This window comes from Epargyreus clarus, unplaced genomic scaffold, assembly GCF_041222505.1.
Source record: "Epargyreus clarus isolate Ecla_fem2 unplaced genomic scaffold, WU_Ecla_fem_2.2 ptg000009l, whole genome shotgun sequence".
In the NCBI taxonomy this organism is placed as follows: Eukaryota; Metazoa; Arthropoda; class Insecta; order Lepidoptera; family Hesperiidae; genus Epargyreus; species Epargyreus clarus.
Window position 1 is genome coordinate 9,567,488 of NW_027332217.1, and position 23,735 is coordinate 9,591,222.

At 36.3% G+C, this 23,735-nt stretch overlaps 1 protein-coding gene across 1 annotated transcript in view; it reads left to right on the forward strand.

The window, feature by feature from the left end:
- The window catches only part of Su(var)3-3 (lysine-specific histone demethylase Su(var)3-3), a 298,884-nt gene that overhangs the window by 189,030 nt on the left and 86,119 nt on the right, over positions 1 to 23,735 (forward strand). The gene's annotated exons all lie outside the window — the stretch shown is intronic.

The window sequence follows — 23,735 nt, forward strand, 5'->3', positions numbered from 1 at the left end:
TTAACGCTAACTTTTTTGCAGCTAACGAGCAAATCAACATTGATAGCTTTTTCATTTTCATTATTACAATAATATCTTCAATGGGACATGACGTGCCCTGTCAAAGAGTATAGTACGAGTCTTGTAGCTTCTTAGAGCCCACAAGCCAATCAAACAGTTTGCGCAATCGCTCGGTCGCCGTACCGTTGAAGGGTCACGGGCATGGGATGGACACACAACATTACATGAGAGTTTCCCACGATTCATACCATACACCTAGGTTTCCCAATCTTTATTAACCGACTCCATTACTATGACTCTTGACAGGTTTGAATTTGGGACGTCCTTCTAGAATACATCAAAATGGGTTTATTATTTAAGCAAACCTCAAAAAATATAGAAGTATAACAAGATTAATTATTAGTAGAATTAAAAATAAAACAATGAATGTTATGAGGATGTTCTACTTTTTTTTCTATGGATAACTTTTAATATCGGGGCAAATTTTCTTAGGGAAATCCGTGGTGTCCCGTGTTCAGTTTGGGAACCTCTGTTGTACACTCTGTTGACTCTATTGCCGCCTTTATCGATGGATTTGAAGTAACAGCTGAGCTCTTGACTGTCGCGGTACTTCGGGCATTCGTAACTAGGTGACTTCGAGTGGTTTAACTTTTCACACATATTAAATAAGTTAGTAACACGTCACTTTAGAATCAAAAACGTGAAACAGTGTAATATCAAGGACCAGACGAAAATATGTAGTGGCACGTATTTTTTACGAACCAGAGGATTATTATAAAAAAATCCTGAGTGCTTATATACCCATATCACTCACATTTTAGATGAATGCAACGACACTTTACATGTTAAAATCTGTCAAGCCGTTTGGACTGCACGTCGTGCCAACGAATAAGTTATGATTACATACTTCGAAAAATCCGTGGTGATAGCCTAGTGGTTAAGAAACTCAGCCTCTCGATCGAGGGGTCCGAGGTTCAAATCCCAGGCACGCACCTCTGATTTTTTCGAAATTATGTGCGTATTAGAAGTTAATTATCACTTGCTAAAAACGGTGAAGGAAAACATCGTAAGGAAACCTGCATACCTGAGAGATTTTTAGAAAAAAAAATCTCAACGGTATCTGAAGTCTACCAATAGGCACTTGACCAACGCGGTGGACGCCTAATCCTTCTGATTCTGAGAGGAGACCCGTGCCCAGCAGTGGGACAATAATGGGTTGATGACGATGATGATGATGACTTCGGAAAATATAACCCTCCACAGTCGGGTAAGTAGCAAATGAGGATAGAATCCATTTAATTTTAAGCGCTGTCTGGTCTTACGAGTATATAGAATACCTATATACAGCCCATATATAGCCCATAGACATTTGCAATTAACAACAATAAGGATCAAAATCATATCTAAAGTATCCAACTACAAAACTGCATTACAGCACTGGACACTTGGTAACGTATGCACTACCAATTAATATACCTTTGCTTTATTAAATCGTGAGAAAGCAAGCAAAAAATAATATTTTAAACTTTAACTACACATTTCAAGAAAACCCTAATTACATTTTAAGACTTTCAATTGAGTCCTGCAAAAATGAACAGTTCTTTGTTCTTCTCAGTTCTCTCGTAGAAAATAATAGGCAAGAGGCTTATTAGAATAATTGAAAGCTCGATTCTACGCTAATTGGAGTGAAGTGGAATGGTTTTCAATCTCCAACTACCAATTAGGGGATCGATTACTTCTGTTGGTAATTGTAACACAATTGCTTTTCTTCGCTAATGGTTCCGGGTTCGATTTCCGCTGAGGGAAATATTGGCGAGCTTCGAGCGCACCTGACATTGTAGTTTTATGTTGTTCGCGAGATTTATACGTAAGGGCTCGAACACAAACCTGCGATGCGACGCGATGCGAATTCGCAACGCAGAAAATTGCGATGCGAATTGCTGCGATGCGATATCGTGCGGCGTAGCGTCTCTCCGGGTGACCAACAACAACAACCACTGTGCGATGCGAATCAATTCGCAAGTTCTTGCGATGCGTCGAGGGAGCTCGCAGATTTTTGCGATGCGACGTCGCATCGCAGTTTTGTGTACGAACCCTTAGTGTTAGTTTACTGAGCACTGTACAAAGATGCCACAGATTACACTCAGTCAACAGTAAGTTTGTATAAACACGGAGATGTAAAGCGGAAATATAATAATCTTTAAGTCATATAAGTTAGGATTTTTTGAAGGATTTTTGACTAATGGTCCACTAGAGTGACTCAGTGTCCGTCGGTAAGTGTCACACGCCTATTAGATCATCATGGAGTAGTTTTTGGATTTTAAATTCCAATACGAATGTTACGTTAAAAATTTACAAAACGAAATAAACTTTGGAACTGGACCTGGACACCCAGAAAAAGAAAATATTGTTATTCGTGGGCTGTTACTATCTTTACACAAGTATGATAATAGTCATAGGTTTTATTTATAGTTATATAATAGTACATTCTCAATCAAACTTTAATCTATCGGAATGAAACCGCCATACAATCATATCTCCTTATAACGAGTCGCAGTTCTATTTCTAAGTTGAATTTATTATAGCTAGTATCTATCTTGATTGGCTACATTTCGAAATACCGCGATTCGATACGGAAACGTTTGTTGGCGAATGCGAAACGATTAATCGGGTTTTTTATAACGATTTCGTACGGCCCGTTGCAAATTTATCCGAGTTTCATTACGATTTGAGATTGTTTATGAAAGAGGTCGCTGGCCTAAGTCCCTATTTCTAACGCCCACTAGCTGGAACTACTCTATCATTATCCAGTTATCATATTTTGCATTTCATGCACTTGATGTGCTATAAACCACAATGGGTTGTAGCGGCTAACGGTACGAACTTCTTCAAATGTATCGCAACGATATTCGCGTTCATTGTAATATGTATTTGGTTAAATATGATTTTCGGTAATATAATTTAAACCATGTTGGCCATTTACGTGTGTTAAACGCGTTTTTTTTATTAAAAAACAAAGGTGTAAAAGCCTACACGGCGTAAGATGTATTCCCGAAGCTTGTCGCAATTTGGGTGATTTTTAAAACCTACGGGGTTTTATTGAATTTTGAAAAGGATATATATAGGTTTTCTTTCTTTTGTAGATCTTACCAAACGTACAAAAAATACCGAGATCCGTACCAGGAAATTCATCATTTAGACACTTACTTAGCCGAAGATCGAATCTAATTCAGTCAGCCCAGTCGGGTCAAGTCGCTATGACATAATTTTTAATTTTGATCACCGTTAGTCAGTATACATAAACTTACACCATCAATATGAACGGCTATAACTGCACCAAATGCAGTTTCATACACGAATGCGAAGTACAAGTATCGCCGCGGGACACGGCTACATTTCGCACAAAATTGCACTCCGCTAGTGTTGCACTCCGCTCAGTTTTTCGCAACTTTGTGCCGGATCAGTTTTTCGCAACTTTAAATCCGTTGCAAATAGTTCGGGTGCTATTGTAGTTTTAAATGTTTAGAGTATTTGCAAAACGATCATTGAGAGTATTTTGCTACGCTCTCGTTGTTTCGGTAAATTCTAATTGGAACGTAAAAAAACACTTAGATACTAAAAATCCTCTACAAATGGCGTTATGTTTTTAAACTTTCAATGACGCTTAATTAAATGGTTAAATGCTTACAGATATTTTTTGCGGTATGTTGGTATTTTTTTTTACAACTTTACAAGGTAATTCTTATTTTAACCGATGCGTTAAAACTTGTGGTAGCATTTTGACAGGCTTCCAATAAGATTTTAATCCTATGTATATATATTTATATTATATGGTCTAGTCTACCAATTCGCACTTGGCTAGTGCGGCGAACTATGCCCTAAATTTATCTCAATTACTAAACATCTGTCGTCCTCCATGTAGCTAGCCAACCTGGTATGGACGACACCGGCATCGAGTACCTTTTAAAGGTTTCTCTTTCGGCAACAAATACCCCCAAGGCCACCCCTAATTGTACGGCGAGATTCGTGCCCAATAGAGGGGGGCTTTATTGCATCCGGCAATGTTAAAAAGGCGGCATGTTAATATTATTCTACAAAACCACAACTAATATAACTAACCGAATCGTGTTACAGTTTTCCATCCCTACATAGCTATGGAGTAAGGAGAGCGCGGAGCAATGATTGCGGCGTTAACCGTTAAGACGGTAGTTCGCAGAAACGTCCGCATTACTTGACTCCACTTGCTATCTCGAACTTAGCCTGATTATATTAAAACGATTCCCGCTATTCTTACTGTGCGTTACTGCATAATATTATTCTGATCGCCTCGGAATTGGTACTTAAGGCGAAATACTTCGAACGCTTTAGCTGTATTGGTCCATCCACCGAAGATACTCGTTTGCAATTGATTTTATTCGAACATTTTAAAAAGTAAGGACATTTTCATGACTATTCCTGTGCTATAACAACAGGTCAAGCGCTGCTGTGGTGATTTGAAGGATGTCTTGTGTTATTTAAACGAGGTCTTCGGATTTAATCTCCAGTTGATTACAGTTGTCCATGTGCGACAGTGGCTACTTACCATCATGCTTATTTTATAAAAAAAAACACCAGTTTTACATCATATTTCGTAGTGCCTCAATTGATAAAAAAATATCGCACGATTTTTATGCTATCGCTGTAGTACTCTACGTACTCGTATTTTTGTTAAACGCCGTGTCGCACATGACGGCATATGGCAACGTTGAAAATTTATTTTGTACAAAATTGAGGCATTTTTGCAGTGAGATATTTGGACTATATTTCACCAAAAAATAAAATCAATGGTAGGTACTGCTATTGAAATAGTATATAATATAAATGGGTAGAAATACGCTAATAAGGGGCCGCGTAGCGAATCATACATTAAAATCTGTCAGGTTGAGTTTTCGTCTTTGATAATCAGACTGGCAGACGTCAAACGGAAAATTAAAAAAACAATGTTCTGGGTTTCGATATTTGTGAATTCGTTTTTAGAGTTACGAAGCCAATGGGGATAAAACGGGATCCTATGACTAAATGCTGTCTGTATGTCTTTTAGTATCAGAGGGCCTATCTTTACATACACTTAAAATACAGGCAAGGCATATACAAGGCATATATTTGTATAGAAGCAAATACTAAAAAAAATAAAGGTACTGTAACCTCCGTTCGCGAGTTCGACTTGCACTTGGTCAATTATTGTTTATGGCACCCATGACATAAAGCCTATGTCACAGGCAATTCTAACGTGGGGTGTAACGAAACTGTTCCACTATGGGTTCGAGTACCGAACAAAATAAATAGGCCCGAACAGAAACCCTCTCGTATGTTTCCTGTGCAAGTCTTTCCGCGTGCTTGTCGAGAATTGTGTAGGCCGCTCGAAGAGGCCGGTGCATAAACAGTTGAGATAAGTGAACGAATCGAATAAATATTCACTGGTTCTCAATTACAAGTGGCGCAGTTAAATCAGGTTTTCATCGCGCGCCTTATTAACGGTCAGATTGCTATACTGCTTTATTACTGACGTGTAAAATAAACTAGCCAATCTATGAATCGCAAATCGTGATCACCCATGAACGCCTGATTGGTGTGCTTTATTAGTCACTTAAGATATTTGTATGATTTAAATTGTAAGTTTATTTCATGTTTTGTTGCTTTTCGTTTAACAATTATTCTATTTCAAAGTTCTTAGTATCAAAAAGTATTTTGTTACAATACTTGAATTATACAATATGGTAATTGTTACAAAAATTCTATAAAAACCAAATGTATGAACTTACCTTATATTTTATATATTTAACTTAAATTTTCGATATATTTCTTATTAGAATTTCATTTGATTTCGTTGGCTATCTGATTTTACTAAAACAAGAAAAATATTCACTGCAATGCATTATCTCAATAAAAATATTAAATGTAGAAAGCTTCTTACGACGTGAAACATCAGTAACTAAATCAGACCTGCAAGGCGGAGGACGGTGCAAGCGAGTCATAATAAACGAAAGATTAAAATGAGATGATAAGAAACGAATAAGAAATTTGCCGAAAAAACGTAGTTACCTACCTATTATGAGGCGGTAATTTTACAAGGGATTCCTCGGTTCGATATGGGGCCAATCATTACCCGGCCGAGGCATGCTCTCGGTGCATCGAGTCGGGTTTTTGCGAGATCTACGAAGATATCCGTGGGCTTAAATATGCGGCGAGGTCTGTAAGAGGATCAATGCGCGCACAGGTATTTCAAAATTCATCCCATCTCGCTTTATTTCGCTTTTGATTGAGCGTCCGCCGTCTGAAACGTGTTAACGACGGCTCTTATTAAAAAATCTACCTCTAAAAAATCGTTTTATATTTTTCAAGACGTCTAAGACGTTCTACGTGGATTCGAATTGGATTTTATTCTGTTACGTGTTTTATACATTCTTTCGTCTTGAGTAAAAGTCTTAGTTACTTTATTGTTCCGTGCATCGCGCGTCGGGTTGGCTCGTTAACGCGACCTTTCGGTTATTTATTATATCCTCCTCAGAAAATACAATTTCCAATTCGAATACTAATAAATTTAAGGCTGTGCATACATTGGTATCCCCTTAAAATGATTGCGGGTTCGTAATTGCTTATCAGTTTCTAAACGAAAGTACATTACACGCAAAGAATAAATAAAAATCTCAGTCAGCGCTCACGCTGTCGGGGAGTCGCTCTCGAAACTATTTTCTATTGAATTTATTGGCCTCAAGTGAGGTTTTACGCGATACTAAAGAGTATTAAAAGTCTTATTTTATGCATTCGAATACTTTCCGTTCGTAATTCCTCCGACAGTTTAATGTAAACACTCGGAGTCGCGATTGTTAAGGGAAGAACAATTCAGACGATACAAGATAAAAGCGAAGGCGTGAAATAAATTTATTTATAACTGGCAACCAATTGGTACTTAATTGGCGTGTCAGTGAAGAAACGCCGAGACCTCAGAGCCTTCGAGAATGGAAATGATGTTGGTATATTTGAGAGGTTTTCCTATGAATAATGAGGCTGGTAGGGGCACGCCAATTCGTCTCAAACAAGATTGTTGGAGGCGAACTGGCGGCAAAAAATTTAATCATTGGCAAATATGCAGCACTATTATAGGTCTCACCAATTTTATTTCGTTTTGTGTGATGATATTGGATCTGAATTTAAAACGCCTATATACGATCCTCGAATTAATTGAATAGTCGTTTCTAAGCTAGACCAATTTTTTACTAACTTCACGCATCAGTAGATCATTGACCATTAAGTATGAATTCAATTTTTAAGCGAACCTCAATATTAATATTTGAATCGAATATTGTATGACTGACAATCCCAAGTATAGTGCCTCTGGACCGTGTGTCTGGTTGGATTCTTAGTGAAAGCATTTTTTTGTGTTATAAATTAAATACTCGTGTCTGTGTTCGTTCAGTATGTTTTTAAAAATAAGCATTCCTACAGCAAACAAAAAATCACACACATACACATATTTTATTTAGCGTGTCGTTTATTTTATTTATATACTCATAATTTACCATTCTCACGAGCTGGTATCACATAAATGATATATAGAACATCTGTAATAGCTACGAGGGAAATAAATTTACTTTGTAATCATAATATCATCGGGTTGTACTCGTTCGTTCTCAAGCCATCCATATTAATGTAACATGCAGTTATGAATCAGCCGCATCAAAATACCAGAACTATTAGTGTTAACATGCACTAACACGATGTACACACACAAATATATTTTGGTTTTTTTAATAAGTTTGGACAAAATATGATTATAACATTTTAGTAAAGATCTAAGTGTAAACTTTTTCACGAATTTGTTTTGGATGGGTCATAGTATAGGTGTGTGGAGTTCCAAGAAGTTTGAAGCATGCAGTCCCTGAAACTGTCAATCAAAAAATTTCTACGAAGTAATTTTGAGAGTGTCATTAAATAGTATTTGAAATGACCAAGGGAAAAATAACCAAAGTATTTATTTATATGTAGAAATATCACGTTGTTATTTAGGGAGTTAGGAACAATAATTTAGAATCACAATACATATTTAGAATTTTAATATCGGTTGGATTGCACGCTTGTTTATTACTTCTATTATATCAAAATAATCAAAACGTCAATGCATAGTTATAATATTTCATCTTGCGTAACTAGGAGCATGTCGCTCGTTAAGGCTAGATTGCAAAATTTTACGACGTGTAAGTAGATTACTTCCCATATTGATATTGCTTCACATCTGTCCGCGAATAGGTGCGAGCATCGCGTGTGGTGAGCCGATATCGCTTGATATACGGCCTTCTTAATCACGGTCTCGTTTGTTAGAGATTTATGCCTCACCTGTTGAGCCAATTATTTACATTCGGAAGTCATTCCTCTCGGACCAGGATCGGTTCATTAATGAGTTAGATTGCACGGCCCGCGATGATGCTCGTCGTTTGCATAAGTATTTTGAAGGGCCTAACTTCGTTGCTCGTCCGAAATTGTCTTTGCATTTCCAATTTCGAAACGAACGAACTTTCCGTACCTGCCTGCCTAATTTATAAAATTGGCCCTTTCGTTACGACTAAACACATTTTTCTAACGCAACGAATTAGGAATTCTCATGAGAATTTTCCACCGATTTCCATAATCTTGTAATCGGTTCGAATTAATCATCTTTTTATCATTAATCTCGCGGATGCGCTTAATGAATGCTAAAGGTGATAAAATTTGAATAAATATGATGTATAGAGAACTAGTGAAAAGGTGTGAACCCGTGTCCGCGCTGTCGCAACGCAACATATTAAACATCTACAAGACAAAACGACTACACGGCTTTTAATCAAAAAATATTGCAGATAACATTGCTTTTTGTAGCGATACCTCGATAAAAAGATGATAGGGGCAAATGCCTTTGACTGCTTTTTATGGCCGTATACAAACCTAGATGATTAATACCGGTTCTGCCACATGATATTTACACTACTTGGCGTTGTAAAAATATCGTTGCTATTTTTTTAAACGTCGGCGTAAAACTCGAAACCTGCTATTAGGGTAAGTATCGAGTTGGGAATGCCGATAATTTGGTGATTGAGCCCCTTGAGTCCGTACGAGTCGGTGTCGGCACCTGTCGTGTGAAGTAATGCGGTGTACTTAAAACTTGCATGAAGTATTTGCCTTAAGTAAATAAATGCTACTTGCCCGTGAGATTGTATAAATACGAAAATTTTGTGAAACGCCCGGAGAAGATTCGTATTTAACATAAATATTTTCTTAGTACGTACTTTACAAGTTATCATAACATAATGACAACAAAGATATCGTAAGATATTTTCGTGAGGACTTGATTTCAGTTATCGTAGATTTGGTGAAATTGGATATTAAACTGAAATTAAAAAAAAAGAAAGTGGTAGTTTTAGTTATTTAAATATGCTTCGAGTACGAATTTCGCACCACCTACTTTTCCCTTAGGTACTAGTATTTGTTAACACTTAGGTATTTAAAGAAATCCTCAGGGTTAAGAGTTTCGTCGACTAGGAAACATAAGGGACAATATAAGATCAGGGGGACTATATTGCCTTTTGGTACTTATCAATATATAAAAATACACACACAAAATATAAAGGGCAAAGGCACAATTTGAAACTTAATGAAGCATCATGTTAGTTAGGCGGAATCCCATGGAAGTATGTGCGATAGTATAAAACAGATTTCAATTTTACGTTCTCCACATAAAACTTTAATTAGATATGTATCGGAAGGTCCTTTAAGATTCTTAACTCGATCATTCGAGTCTCGAATAGCCTGGGTAATGGACCTAACTATTAGAATTGCTTAGATAAGTACAAGTGGATTACAGTTTTATACTCTTAGTAATTTGATTCATGCATTTATTGTAATAGATTATCTTAAATACTTGCTTCCTATTTACTGATTAACTTAAGTTGAATAACATTTGTTTCTGTAATTGGATTATTTTTAAGGCGAAGTTCTATTTAAGATTTGATAGAAGGTATTAAATACATTGACCACTGATGATATATTTATAATACATGATATATGAAATGATATATTTCTTAAGAAAAATAGTATTTAAAAAATCCAATGCTTTACATAGGTATATACGAAAGAAAGAAAGAAAACGAGTTAGAGTGAGAAGGTATTTTCCAAGCTTTCTTGAATACTCCCGAATGCCTATTCAAAAGTTCTCTAACTCAGAATGTAGAACAGTTTTCGCGGAAAACTTTAAAGTATTTTTCCCTTGCGCGTTTTATCGACCGTTTGAGCGAGATCTAATTATGCACTTTAAAATTGAAATGTTTTGCATGACATGTCATTACAGTAAGGATTAACAGCGCTCAGAGAATCTTTCACTTTCGTTACGCTGCAGATACCTGCTTTTTATGATATCGAAGTAACTAACGATCTACTTATAGTCAACACGTGGATGCACCTGAGGGCTAAGTTTGAACCGCTTACTACACCGTTACATGATTACAAGGGCTAATTTCATACCTGTACTTCCAAAAAGAACACATTTTTATCTTTCAGAAAAAAACTGTTACTTAGTTAATGTTACCTTAAAATATGACACATTTCTAAAATTTATTTTTAAGCGTTATTACATATGCCCAAAATTATCTTAAAGAGTGTTCACATAACGGCCAATTTTCTTGATGACTGCCCTCACAAACATCTTAAACAAGTGCTGTCCCCGAGGGTAAAATTCCAAAGAAATATGGACCAACTTTGATGTTTTGACAAGCATTATCGCCAGATGTAAGCGTGAACTTTATGATACGAAACAGTTAGTGACAAGGTTGCGGTATGATAGTTAAATTAAAAATATATATTTTGAACAAGTAAATTCGAAAATACTTAATAAAACTTTTATGAATTTTTAAGGTATTTCTAGAATGTATTTCGTTAAAGTACCTAAACAAAGTGAGCATGCAATGCATCAGCTACAGTTACTGACCACAATGCCAATAGGAATGCTGCTTACAGGTTTAACATAACTTATGTAAAATTACATGATAAAGTTGGTCTTAAAATTCCAATTTTTGCTCGTTTATATTACACTTTTATTACTCATTTTTTCTTGTCGAAAATACCATCATCATACAGTAGCAGTTAATCAGTCAAGTTCCATGAATGATAAATGATGAATGTCTAAATTCACGCTATGAATAGATGATAGGTATTTTAAATTCAAAAAACGATATCTATAAATTTAATAGTGCGCGTTACGACAACCGCTTTACCTTGTAATCTTATATCGCAGTTAATTATAACTCTCGATCGGAAGTTACCGTTTATTCGTTTGAGGAGTAAATGTAGATATCGGCCGGGCGATAATTGGTACGTGTCGAAAACGACTCAGCGCCATAGTTAGCACCTCGCACTCGTTGTTTACCCGTGATTCGCTTATCCTGTTACAGTTGTTTTGTTTCACGGAGCCAACCCGATAAATCTTTATGACTGAGATGATAAAGGCAAAAATTGATTAAACCACGAGGTTCTCGCGAACCACTTATCCAGTTTGTGATGTGATTTCACGATGGCGCAACGTGTGATTTTTATCAGCGAAGCAAGAAGGTTGAAGATTGGTAGATTTCCGCGTCCTCGTCAAAAGTTTGTTCTGTTTGCAATAACGCCGCCTGTTGACGAACAAACACGAATTAACTGTATTTTAGTAAGACAGCTGTGCGATGGATCTTTGTTTTTCGACAAAAATAAAGGAAAACACTGTAATCACCTCAGTGTGCTTCGATATGGTGAAATTTTTAACGCCTCCCACGATTTCTTTTTGTCGTTATATAAAGAAGCTCTCCAAAAATGAAAATAGATATAAAAAACATACATCTTATCAATACCACAGTGACTTTAAATGATTCAAGAATATTTTCAAATAGTTGATGGATAGAATCAATCGAATTAGGGACAATAATATATAAAATATGTTATTTTGTTATTTTTTTTAAACCCCACGATAAGTTCTATGTACAGAGTAGTAAAGGCCGACATCATGTTACTCATAACATAGCTACATATGTTTTTGTTGTTAAATGCTTAATGTAATTTACCATATTAAACGTAATATAAAATAATAACGTTTTAAAATAACAATTTAGTCCTCGCGTACATACATGTATATATTTTTTTAATAAAAAAAGGAAATGTTCCAGATTGGTCATCAGATTTCTCATTGGCGACTCACGGTATAACACCGTGCACCGGCCGCTCGGTCGTGATTTATCTGCGCGCATCTCCGACCTGCGAACAGCTCGTTTATTGCTCGCTCGTTATTTATAATTTATTTTTAACGGTCACCGATTTGTTTGTGTTATGCTGTGTCTACGTTACGTTGGATCTCTCAAGGCGATGCCTCGTTATTGCCGAATTAGATGAACGATTTTGCGGTTGCCAATTGTTATTGGTGTTGGCGATGTTTGTTCTGTTCTGGAATGGATAAAAAATATTGTTCGTTGTAATAACATGTTGCGAAATCGGTATCTAAGGATATGTGGAAGATTTAAGCATAATATTTTATGATTAGAAACTCTGAACATGAAATCATAGTAATGCCACAGAGTAGGTACTTTATGAACTTTTAGAAAGTACTGTACTGCTATGGCTTTCTTACCAGCGAAAACTGATTTTGTAAAAACTTGATGTTTCATCGAAGTAGAGCTATGAATTTTTATATTGTATAGTTAAATGCTATACATTATATTAGAAAGAGTTCTCCTTTATCTTTTTACTGCATGCAATGTATAACCAGCACTCATTGTACCACCAATCGAATAGTCAAAGAAAAATAAAAACAGAGTAGGTACTTTGTGAACTTTTAGAAAGTACTGTACTGCTATGGCTTTCTTACCAGCGAAAACTGATTTTGTAAAAACTTGATGTTTCATCGAAGTAGAGCTATGAATTTTTATATTGTATACTTAAATGCTATACATTATATTAGAAAGAGTTCTCATTTATCTTTTTACTGCATGCAATGTTTAACCAGCACTCATTGTACCACCAACCGAATGGTAAAAGAAAAATAAAACCAGAATGTTATTTCCGTGTTTTTCCAAAAATAATTTGTTGCTAAACAACCATTGACCTAAATTCTTCTCTTAAATAATAATATGATTACGACACTCCCAAAGGAATCCCTTGGCTGAACGATTGACGCTTGTGTTAATTAATAGAACGGGATCAACGTGGTCATTATATTAAATTGGTGAGTGTTTGTCATCATATTATTGTTTTAACTGCTACACTGTATAATCATCTCTTGTGTTTACATATAAAGTGCGACTACAATACCCAAAGGGTTGATAGATTTTTACATATGAGTTGTCGTTGGATTCGTTTAAATTTAAGGAGTAAAGTAGGCAATATTTTTAGGCAGTGGGCTTTTTCTGTTTTTATAATAATTTCTTAGTTTTCTTGATGCAAATGTTGTAAAAACTAAAATAAAACCTTTGTAGCTAAAATAGATGATATTCGAGGAGCAAATATATACTCGTATTTAGTAACAAAGTTGCAATATATTCTTATAAGGAATACAATAATGATTAATTAACTCTTTGAATTTAATTTAATAAAATCGATATACATAAAGCATCACAAAATTATGAAAGCTTATATATTAGGCCGAAATATAATCAACCAGCATACCCATAACGACAATATCATTAACATTGCCAGTCTAAGCAACAGGAAGATAAAACGTTCGATATAATGATTTAGTATTGAGTTATACTTGTGTCACCATTTAGTAGACATTATGGCTCTATGTAGCCCGCCCTAGCAGGCAATATGACTTAATCGATACTTGAACAAGGAACCGTTGCATTATTATTTCGCCCACGTGGTCGTCATCGTCCCGACTGATAGGGCAATAAGTTTCGTACATTTGACACTAATAGCCACTTTGCTCAAATACATTACTCTATGCATTTGTAAAGACAAACATCCTGATTGACTGCACGACGGTAATGCCTAGCTCTTATAAGTTGTGAATTGGTATTAAGTCCCTTCAATGGTAAGGGCTGGATTACAGTGAAAAAATAAAGGTTGAAATACCATGAAATAAGAGTAGAGTATAAAGAAACATATTAATACATGAGATCCTAATGAAATTCGAGATAAATAACTCAAAAGTAGTATAGTGTAGTGCGAAGTATAATTATTAAACGCTTTAGACATTGGAAAATTAAGATCAGATTTATTTGTAGGTACTGTATTTATTTAATTTTTGGCCGTATCAGTATCTATTTTTATTTTCTCTCCATAAGCAATGACCGATAAAATCAACTTGATGGAGGTGTATTGTTTAGTTCAAAACATCTCGCTATGCTCGTCATGCCTACACAAGCTGACATTGTATCTAATAACGTGTAATATACGATCAGATGGGTAGAAAGTGAGTAATTTATAAGAAAATGACCGATTTTAATTGAGTGTTGGTCTCTCATTGCCGTGTATTTGAATGTACATACCTCATTACGAAGATGTGAAGTCGGATATTTTTCAATTTTACGAAACATTATGCCCCGAGGATGTCGACCATAATAAACGGGAATCGTCATATCGAGGCGAATATTAAAGCGGTTCACAGCTGGAACGGTAAGACGGTTATTATTTATTATTTACGTTTCTGCGGACATTGAAATGATTATCTAGCAATCAGCCTGCGGCCGCGGGTAGTTAATAAGGCTACTTAACCGTCTATCCTCCGTGGCGTTGCTCGCGTGCGTTTAAATATGTATCTGCAATTTCCATAACCTCTACGAACACAAGTTGACACGTTGGGTCGTAGCACACGCACTAGTTTTTGCTTATGATTTGCGTGTGTCATCGCCCTATGAGCAATGTACTGTACACGGAATCATTTATTGGTTTATATTTTTTTGGACTTCTTAAAATTCTGCTCTGTTAGTAGATTATAGCCGTTTTTTTGCAGATACAATTCGGTATAGGAGGATGGCTTATATCAGTTAGAATGCATCCTCGTTTGCAACTTTTATTTCATAAAATTGAAGCAACGTTATATCTATGAAAAGTTTTATATTATTTTAATGTTACTTGTGTGCTAGCTGTATCGCAAAGACAGGTAATGGCACGGCCACTCGTAATAGTCAACGTTTCCGCCACGCGTTTGATACAAGAGTTTTCACATTGCATATTAGATAATGATCGTGTAGAGCGCGCAATTTTGCATAGTTGTCCATAGAAATGGGAAGTAAATTAATTTCCTTTTTATATTAAAAACATAAAACTAAATGGAGGAATGTGTTATCTTGAATAACGCTTTTTGATTACGTAATTGGATTAAACTATCTTCTATCCATTAACAACAAACATATTAACAAATAAAAAAAATCTAGTAGTACATACATACGTAAAACGCATTAGGATGTCACATACAGTCCTCATCTTGCTAATTTGTAAAATGTATTTAGTTTAGAATATTAAGTTAGAAGTTATGATATTGTGGGGGTAAGCAAAAGTCCACAAATTTCATGCAATCATTGCACGCTTATCAACAACGACAAGTTCCGATCCAATTTTACACATCACTACCAGCTTCGGCTTTGAACAGCTACAATTGAGCGCGAACCGTTTGCGTTGCGTTAAATCGAAGCGTTCCGAATTCGGAGCCCATTTCTCAGTAATCCCCGACAATCTGTTAACACAGCCGATACGTTGATAATGAATGCGAACAAACATTTATGTATGCGTCGCTCTCGACGGAGCCGATCCTAGGGCACACGAGTCGCCCGGCCGCGAGCGATGTCAATGAATGATATAGTTTGGCTACATGATTTGACCGTCGATACACGCGGCAGATTTACAATGCGACCAGTAATTTATAGCGATGTTCGATCTAGATGTAATTTAATGTTGTTGGCGAACATAAATCAAGCTCATCCACCGCTCGCGTTGATATCCGCTGCTCTGGGAGACTTGTAAACTCGATAATGCCGTTGGACTTTATCGTGTCGAAATGTATTTCGCCTAGAATTTTAATTGGGGCGGTCGGTTAACGTTTAATGTTTGTTCACGAGGAAAACAGGATCCAGATATCCGACGATGTCTTTATTATCGGAATAAGTAGCTTCCCGCAGCTTCACTTAGCTCCGCAGATAGCATTACACGATAAATTTACTTATGTTTTAATTACTGCGTTATCGACAGTGTGACGGGTTGCTACTGCAGGATTACCATGAACTTATAGGTTGCTATAAAAAAGGGATAATTGTGTTGAGTGCTTTATGAGAATGGACCCCATTATTGTCTTTATCGGTGTCAAAAAAGTGAGTTTATCCAATCATGGCGATGCAAACACATTTAAATTCTATAGGTGGCAATGGTGACACTGCGAAAAACACTTTTTTCCATTAACTTCATTAAAATAATTATTTTCATGCAAATATCCAGATCTTAATGTGTGCTAGACAATATATGGGACGGCGTGTCGGACTAAGAATAGCTGATGGGTAAGTTTTTGCTACCTCATACCTCCGTGACCATAAATAGTGGAATGTAGGTATCCCATATTGGTTTTAACTCGACCGGTACCAATCGGCAGCTTCTACTCCCGTATAGGAATAATTAGCGATAACGCTTGATCGGGTAGCTTTCGCATATTAAGTGCGACCTTGGATAAACAACGATATGGGCCTGTACTTGTATTGTAGATTGATATATTATTTCATGAATTTTAAACAGATTTTTTTTTGTATTATTATATTTCATAGAGACTAAGGTTTTAGTTTATACAGAAAATTTCAAGGCTATTAGGATGTAGCTATGTATTTAATAGCGAAAAGTACAGAACAGACCCTCAGGGGTAATGCATGGTCGAGGTAACGAGTCGTTAGTCGTGGCTTTAATATGTTCCACCACCCTGATCCAATGTGAATCGTTGGAGGAACGTCAGGATCCACACTAAAATCTAAATTAGGGTTATATACCATTAAAATAGGGTTATATACTATCATTACATAACGAATTCGTATATCTATAGGTAAGTAAAATGTGTATTCATCGTATAACAAGTTTATGCATTTGATTATGCACTGATATCGCTTCCGGTTAACAGATTTTGTGTTCAGATATTAGATTTTGCATTGCATGGGCTTGTTACAGACGGTATATCCAACTATAATGCTATCAGGCGCTGAATAGAGCCGGCGAAATGTCGTTAGCCCACCACAGTCGGTGTCATCCTATAAACGGCCAGAGTATCTAAACAACGTTTTGAGGGTTTAATTAACTTTTAGTATAATATAGGATATGTAAATTGAGAAAATTGTGTTGTTAAATTCTGTTTCGGAAAGCAAGGTTGTATTAAGTCTCGAACAAGTCATTTCTTTAAACGTTACCTATATTTTGGATACAATGGATAGATGGATAGATGGATAGATGGAAAGATAGATACAGTAACAGAATAAATTCATTTACTGAGGAATTAAAAAACGAAAAGCATGTCAAAACGTCATCCGCAGATACCTCACTATGCGCATGTATGTATGTATTCTGCATATTTTTAACATGTATTCTGCATATTTTTAAGCACTGAATATAAAAATAAAACGCTATTTGTAAACATCATTTCGTTTTTTGTTCGTTCAAAACTATATTCGGATAGAAAAGCAAACCTTTTTGCAGGTTCGTAACAAACGTCTGTTAGTAGACATCGCAGCTTGAAACGACCTTTATTTGTAGAATACATAAAAACTAGATAAGCCATTTATACCTACCTAAATGGCGAATGACTTTAACCGATGTTATTAATGAAACGGGACTAGCAAAAAGTACCAGACGCTCATAAGGCCACAGCGACTCCTCGTTACATGCTTTGTTCCTTATATGGACGGTAACTTAATAATTAGTTTGCACTACATCAATTTCCTTCGGGCAGTAACTGTATCGCAAGCGATGACTATCGGTTTCTAAACTCACTCCACGTGTGTTATTGTTGTGGTTATACGGATAATTTGAATTATCACTTCACACCGTTATTTTTAAGTGTACTTAATATGAGGTGCAGTGATAATTAAAGTCAATGCGCTTATGTGGAGAAATATGAGATTTACTTAAAAATTAAATTCATAGTTATTGTCTATTCGTATTTCAAAATTGTTGTGATATCTCACTTTATTTTTTTGATTTTATCTGGAGAAGTTAACTACATTATAACTTATTGCACCAAAGGTAGTCCTGTTTTTGCTTATTATAAAATGTCTTAAAAATGTTTTAACGTTACGATTACGCATCCGGTAGTAACTCGTGCCCGCCCTGCCGAATCCCTATCGAGATAAACAGGCGAGCCACGTCTGTGGGCTACAGATTAAGAGTTTCTTTCACGTACAAAAAGAATTATTATTGGGCTCGCAGCGCCGAATATTATTTTTCTCGGAAAAAGATAGATCGTTTAAGCGATTTTACGGGAAATTAATTTTGGCAGTGAGCGACAGGGCGCGGCGGTGCTCGCGATGATTTGTTGCGATCCGACCACGCTCGTTACACTTCCCGATAATGACGCATACCATTTACTCAAAGGTAAAGCTAAGGCTGTAATTCAACTGCCTTATCGCCCGATGCGCGGTAACCATCGCCGCCTGATGTTTTCAACCGAAATTAAATCTGAATGTCGGGCTTAAATGCCCGTAAAAAGCATACTTTGTGCCGCAATAATGCTTAATATTTGCGATCTTATAATTTCTTGCAGTTATCTCGACGTCAGAGTACACAGGATGTACCTAATATTTGATAAACTATTACCTATGTCAAGCATGGTGAAAATCTGTGATGTTATTGTAACTTATAAGGTTAGATACGACCTGTTAAGAATCAACTTTATTATTAACGTCTATCTTTGTTACAATTAATTTTAGTAACCTCATTAAAGAGAAAAGGACCCAAAATGTTTATTTAAAAATACGATGGAATATAAATTGTACTCGTCGAATTAAAGAGCGAATATTAAAATTCTCTAATTAGGCGTCAGGTTATTAATCGAACAGTTCAATTATAGAGGACTAGCGCAGCGTGTGCGCATTCCCGGTCCAGTTGTTACCGCGGCGGCCGTACCACGCCACAGCCACAATTAATCCACTGTAATGCGATACGAGCCCCCTGTCGTCGCACACGTAATGCATCGTGATTTACGCGCACCGAACACGCCGTTAATCTTATTACCACTTTCAATAACTTTATCATCCCGGCTCTAGCAGCCACATACAAATATACACCTTACATATACTGCCCACGGGCTATCACAAAAATAACCACCAGTAGGAAGCTTCCCACGAAATTTATTTTAGTCGACTTAACGATTGTGCCCGCTGTACCGAAAGCGGAAAGTTAATATGGCCGCTGCTTAAGTTCGATTAAACGGTTATAAAGGCGCGCCGAATCCGATACCACTTAGGGCTTCCACTTAAAACGACTCCGTTTCCCTCTATGTTAGGCGAAGACCCTTTCCTATTAAGAGTATATCTGTTTCTAAACTCCGAACTTAGTATTGTAATCGTTACGCATTTATGAACCACAATAGAAATTGGTGTCGTGTGAAATCAATTCTTATTCCGACCGCAACGGCTCGAGGCGGTGGTGAATGCGATTGAAATTCGACATGTTATCCGTTAAAGCGTTTCAATAATCGTATGCAAATGACGATTCTGACGGCACGGTGAACAAAAAACTGATACTTTGAGGGATACGTCCGTGAGATGGTAATTTGCATATATTTTCGTAATAACAACTTCCGTTCGCGCCGGCGGACGTGTCACGAGCCGAGCTGCCGAGCACCACAGTAGCACCAGACGCTTCCGTGCACTTTGAATTACTCGCGTCTTGCGTAGACTCCGCTCCAGACGGACGAGTTACATTTAACTACAACAATATTTGTTTTCTGTGAAAAATATTCTTGTTCCCACATTTTTTTCGTAAAATATACAGTTAGATTCATTGGAGGTCTTTTAACGAAATAAATATATTTTATAAATACATGGTTTATATATACGATACATTGTAGTATACTTATCTATCTATTTTTTATGTAGTAAAAGTAGCAAAAATACATGGCGTTTACCTGATATATATGATAAGACGCGAGTAGCCATTCCCGTTCACAGACATTTTGAAATCAATGCCGATAACGGGTATGATCCATCTACCGAGAACTTTATCTAATTAGGCAGCTTGCTTTCATAACTTTATATATTTGGATGATAATTCCGTATTATATGTTTAAATAGAGCTTACAAATGCAATGCAGTATTACGAAGTTTTGTTATCATGCTCGTAGCGGAAGCTTCTGTGCAATTTTAATGTCTTACTCTTGCGCGGACCTCGTCCCAGAGTTCCATTTAACTGAGCGCGTCTTCTATATTCCGTGATAATGGACGTTGCCGGTTCGTTTTTATAAAGCGTTATAACAAGCCGCCGCATTAACCGCATCATCAATAATTCATACGTAAGTATCATTAGTTAGAAGATTTTTACAAGAACCGAATGACCAACATTATAAAGTCCCAATATTTTTCATATTGACTTCTTAACATCTTGAAATATCGACGTGGCCGTTAATTATTGCCAGCTTATGCGATTTGCATGATATTAAATTCGTGCTTTCTGGGTGAAATTCCACGTAAGTATTATGTTTGATCCGTTCAATGTTTCTATGAGGCGAAAACCGTTTGGTTGCCCAAGCTTTTATATAGATGTTTTTATCGGTGTCGAATGGATATCGAATGACCGTCTGACCCCCCCCCGTCTATTGGATTTAGGTTCAGCATATTAGTTCTTTTCTAGACAAGACTGTTGAAAGGGAATTGATTGAATGAGAACATGTTTTATTCAATTCTATTGTAAACGTGAAGAATGTAAAATATTAATGTGATTTTATAATAATGTAAATTTATAGTAGACTTTATGATTAACTTAATAAATAATACATTTTTCTATAGAAACTTAACTTCAACATTTTTTAAACAAAAATATTGTAAACGATAAAAAATGTTTGGTTGCTGAAGTAAACTTAGTATTTGTTATCACAACACGTCAGACTTTATTTTCACTAAAACTATTAGGTATCTATAAGTTTTGATATAACGTTGTTTTAGTAATTCGGCGCCACGCTGTCCCCGTCCCCGTGACGACGCGTGACTCCCGTGTACACACATTTGTATTCGACCGCGGTCTCACCCGGGGTCCTTCTCTTTGAATGGAGATTATGCTTTATGACGCAATGAATTATGTAACACACTTTTTAATTGAGCTCCGAAGACGATGATAAGTGTGTTACACACTTATGGAACTCATGTGACCCTTATTTAATTCGTAGTTTTGTATATAGCTTGTGGTTCAGGAAAACATGTCACGCATTGACTACCACCCATTAATGGTGTACTCTTGGGCAGGTTCCCACGCCGCCTACTTAAAGAGTACACTCTTTTTTACCTTATTCTAGTAGTGATTATAGATGTTCAATTGTTCATTATTAATATCATACAATTTCAAAGATATTTTCTTTATTTGCCTTTGGTTCACCCGAATTTTGTTGAATTGGCTTCAGGCATACGATGTATGTATATACATATGTGATAAATGTATTTATTGACGGCTTATTACGATATAATGTGGCTTGTTGTAAAATTGTTTATACAAATAACTGACTGCTTAACGTGCGCTACAATGCATGAAAAAACTCCAAAAAATTAATAACAAAAACCAGAAAACTGTTCTCGGCATTGCTTAAATAAGAGGATAGTTTCTACTTCTGTATATCATTCTAAGCTAGCGATAATATAACTGCACGACACGGTATTTAAACTTAACCATTTCTTAAATAATAAGAATACTAGAAATATTTTAAGTACGAAGAAAAGTGCCGAAATAATAGAAAGAACATAATAATAAAAATAATAATTGGACTTATTGATGAAGCAGTGACTTTTCCCATGCAAGTTTTAAGTAAATAGGAAAATACACTGACAGTATACATATTTTAAGAAATAGTCATACTTAATACCTGTAAAAGTATACCTCAGCCGTGGATTGTACGAACAGATCCTTTTTTACCTTTTTAGGTTTCACGAGGCTATTTATATACATTTGTCTCTCTTTTCCACGTAATTTTAAAACAAATTAAACTTGTAGGTACCGCGGTTACATTGGCCTCGCCGCTTTCAGAAAATTTCACACTTCCCGATGAAAGTTTTAACACAATTACCTAGTCCACAGCCATTCCCCCGGTCCTCGACGACTGGATAGGAAAAAACTTGGCAAAGAACAAACTAATCAACGGTCCAATTTAGCAACATTCGTATAAAGTTTAATGTACCAAATCTGAAATGTAACCGCGCTTTCGCATTTTAACTAAGCCGAGTGCAAGGTACATTCTAGACCCGTGAACAGGTTATTTTTAAGCCAAATTGAGTTGTGGTATACATTTCAATATCTCACACTAGTTATCTGGAGTTCATTTCCGACAATCTATGACTTTTCTAAATGTATGTGGTGGTGAAATTAATAATGCTCAACAACAGTAAAAAAACATAGGTAAGAATTGACTTGTCTGAGAGTTCTCTTAGAAAAACAATCTCAAAGTTAAGTCCACCGATGATTACTTTGCCAGCGTCGCGAAGTGAATGAGACTTGTTCCCAGCAGTATGATAATAAGGGATTTGCAATATTCGAAACAAGCTTAAAATAGCTGTCCAAAGTATATTAAGACCTTACCTGTCTAATTATTCTGGAGAATGACAGACTGGCCATCTCCCTAGCGTCTCTAATAAATATTGATAGGGGGAAACAGTCGGGGTGCGGTGGTAAACTGTCAAACGTTCGAATTAGCACGAAGTTGCTCCTTTGACCGGCGATCCGGTGTTTGGCGGCGCCCGGCGTAATGCCAGTGCACGTTGCCGGAACATCCGGAGTTCCGTGCTATTGTCTCTTGGACGACATTCTCGTCGCAAATGTTCTTGACTATTAAGAGCTATTCGACAATTTGATACTTGAGTATGTCTCCTATTAGGTCAAATATCGTATATTCGATGTAAAGGACAGGGAAGTGATTGTATAAGTTAGTCGTAGATAGAGTCACTTTCTTGTCTATCTATCTAAAGGTTCAAGTTTATCTGTGCGAGTTAACAACCTACGGGACGGAATAAGGGAATTATACGGATAAAATATTTTAATAATTCTATTGATTAATTGTTTAAATAGCAAACACTGACACAAAATTTATTTTTCAAAGTTGTGAAATTTATCTACCCTAATAAATTCAGTATTCAATTCTCAAAGAAGAAGACTAAGTTACTGAGTCAAGTCCTCAAAACTGTTACACTAGGGAGCTTAACTCTCTAATTCAAGTTCTAATGCAAACGAAAAAACTTTCCTAAAAAGATCACGCGAGCGTAACCGCCGAAGGTCGATAGCTGACAAAGACGACCCAGCTATTGTAACCTTCTTTTTATAAAGTCGTCGAGTCTTTTATTTATGTCGCGTTCCCTCTTGATCTAATCAAAAGTTGGCAAATTTGTTTACATACATCACTCAGGGACGAAGTAAAATTCACCACACGTAACCAGTATGGCGTCATATGACTACACATCTTTTGATGTCCCCATGTACGACTCCCGCACTAATAAAATGACACTGACTTTATACGAGACGTGTTTTTCATATAAGCGAAATTTGAT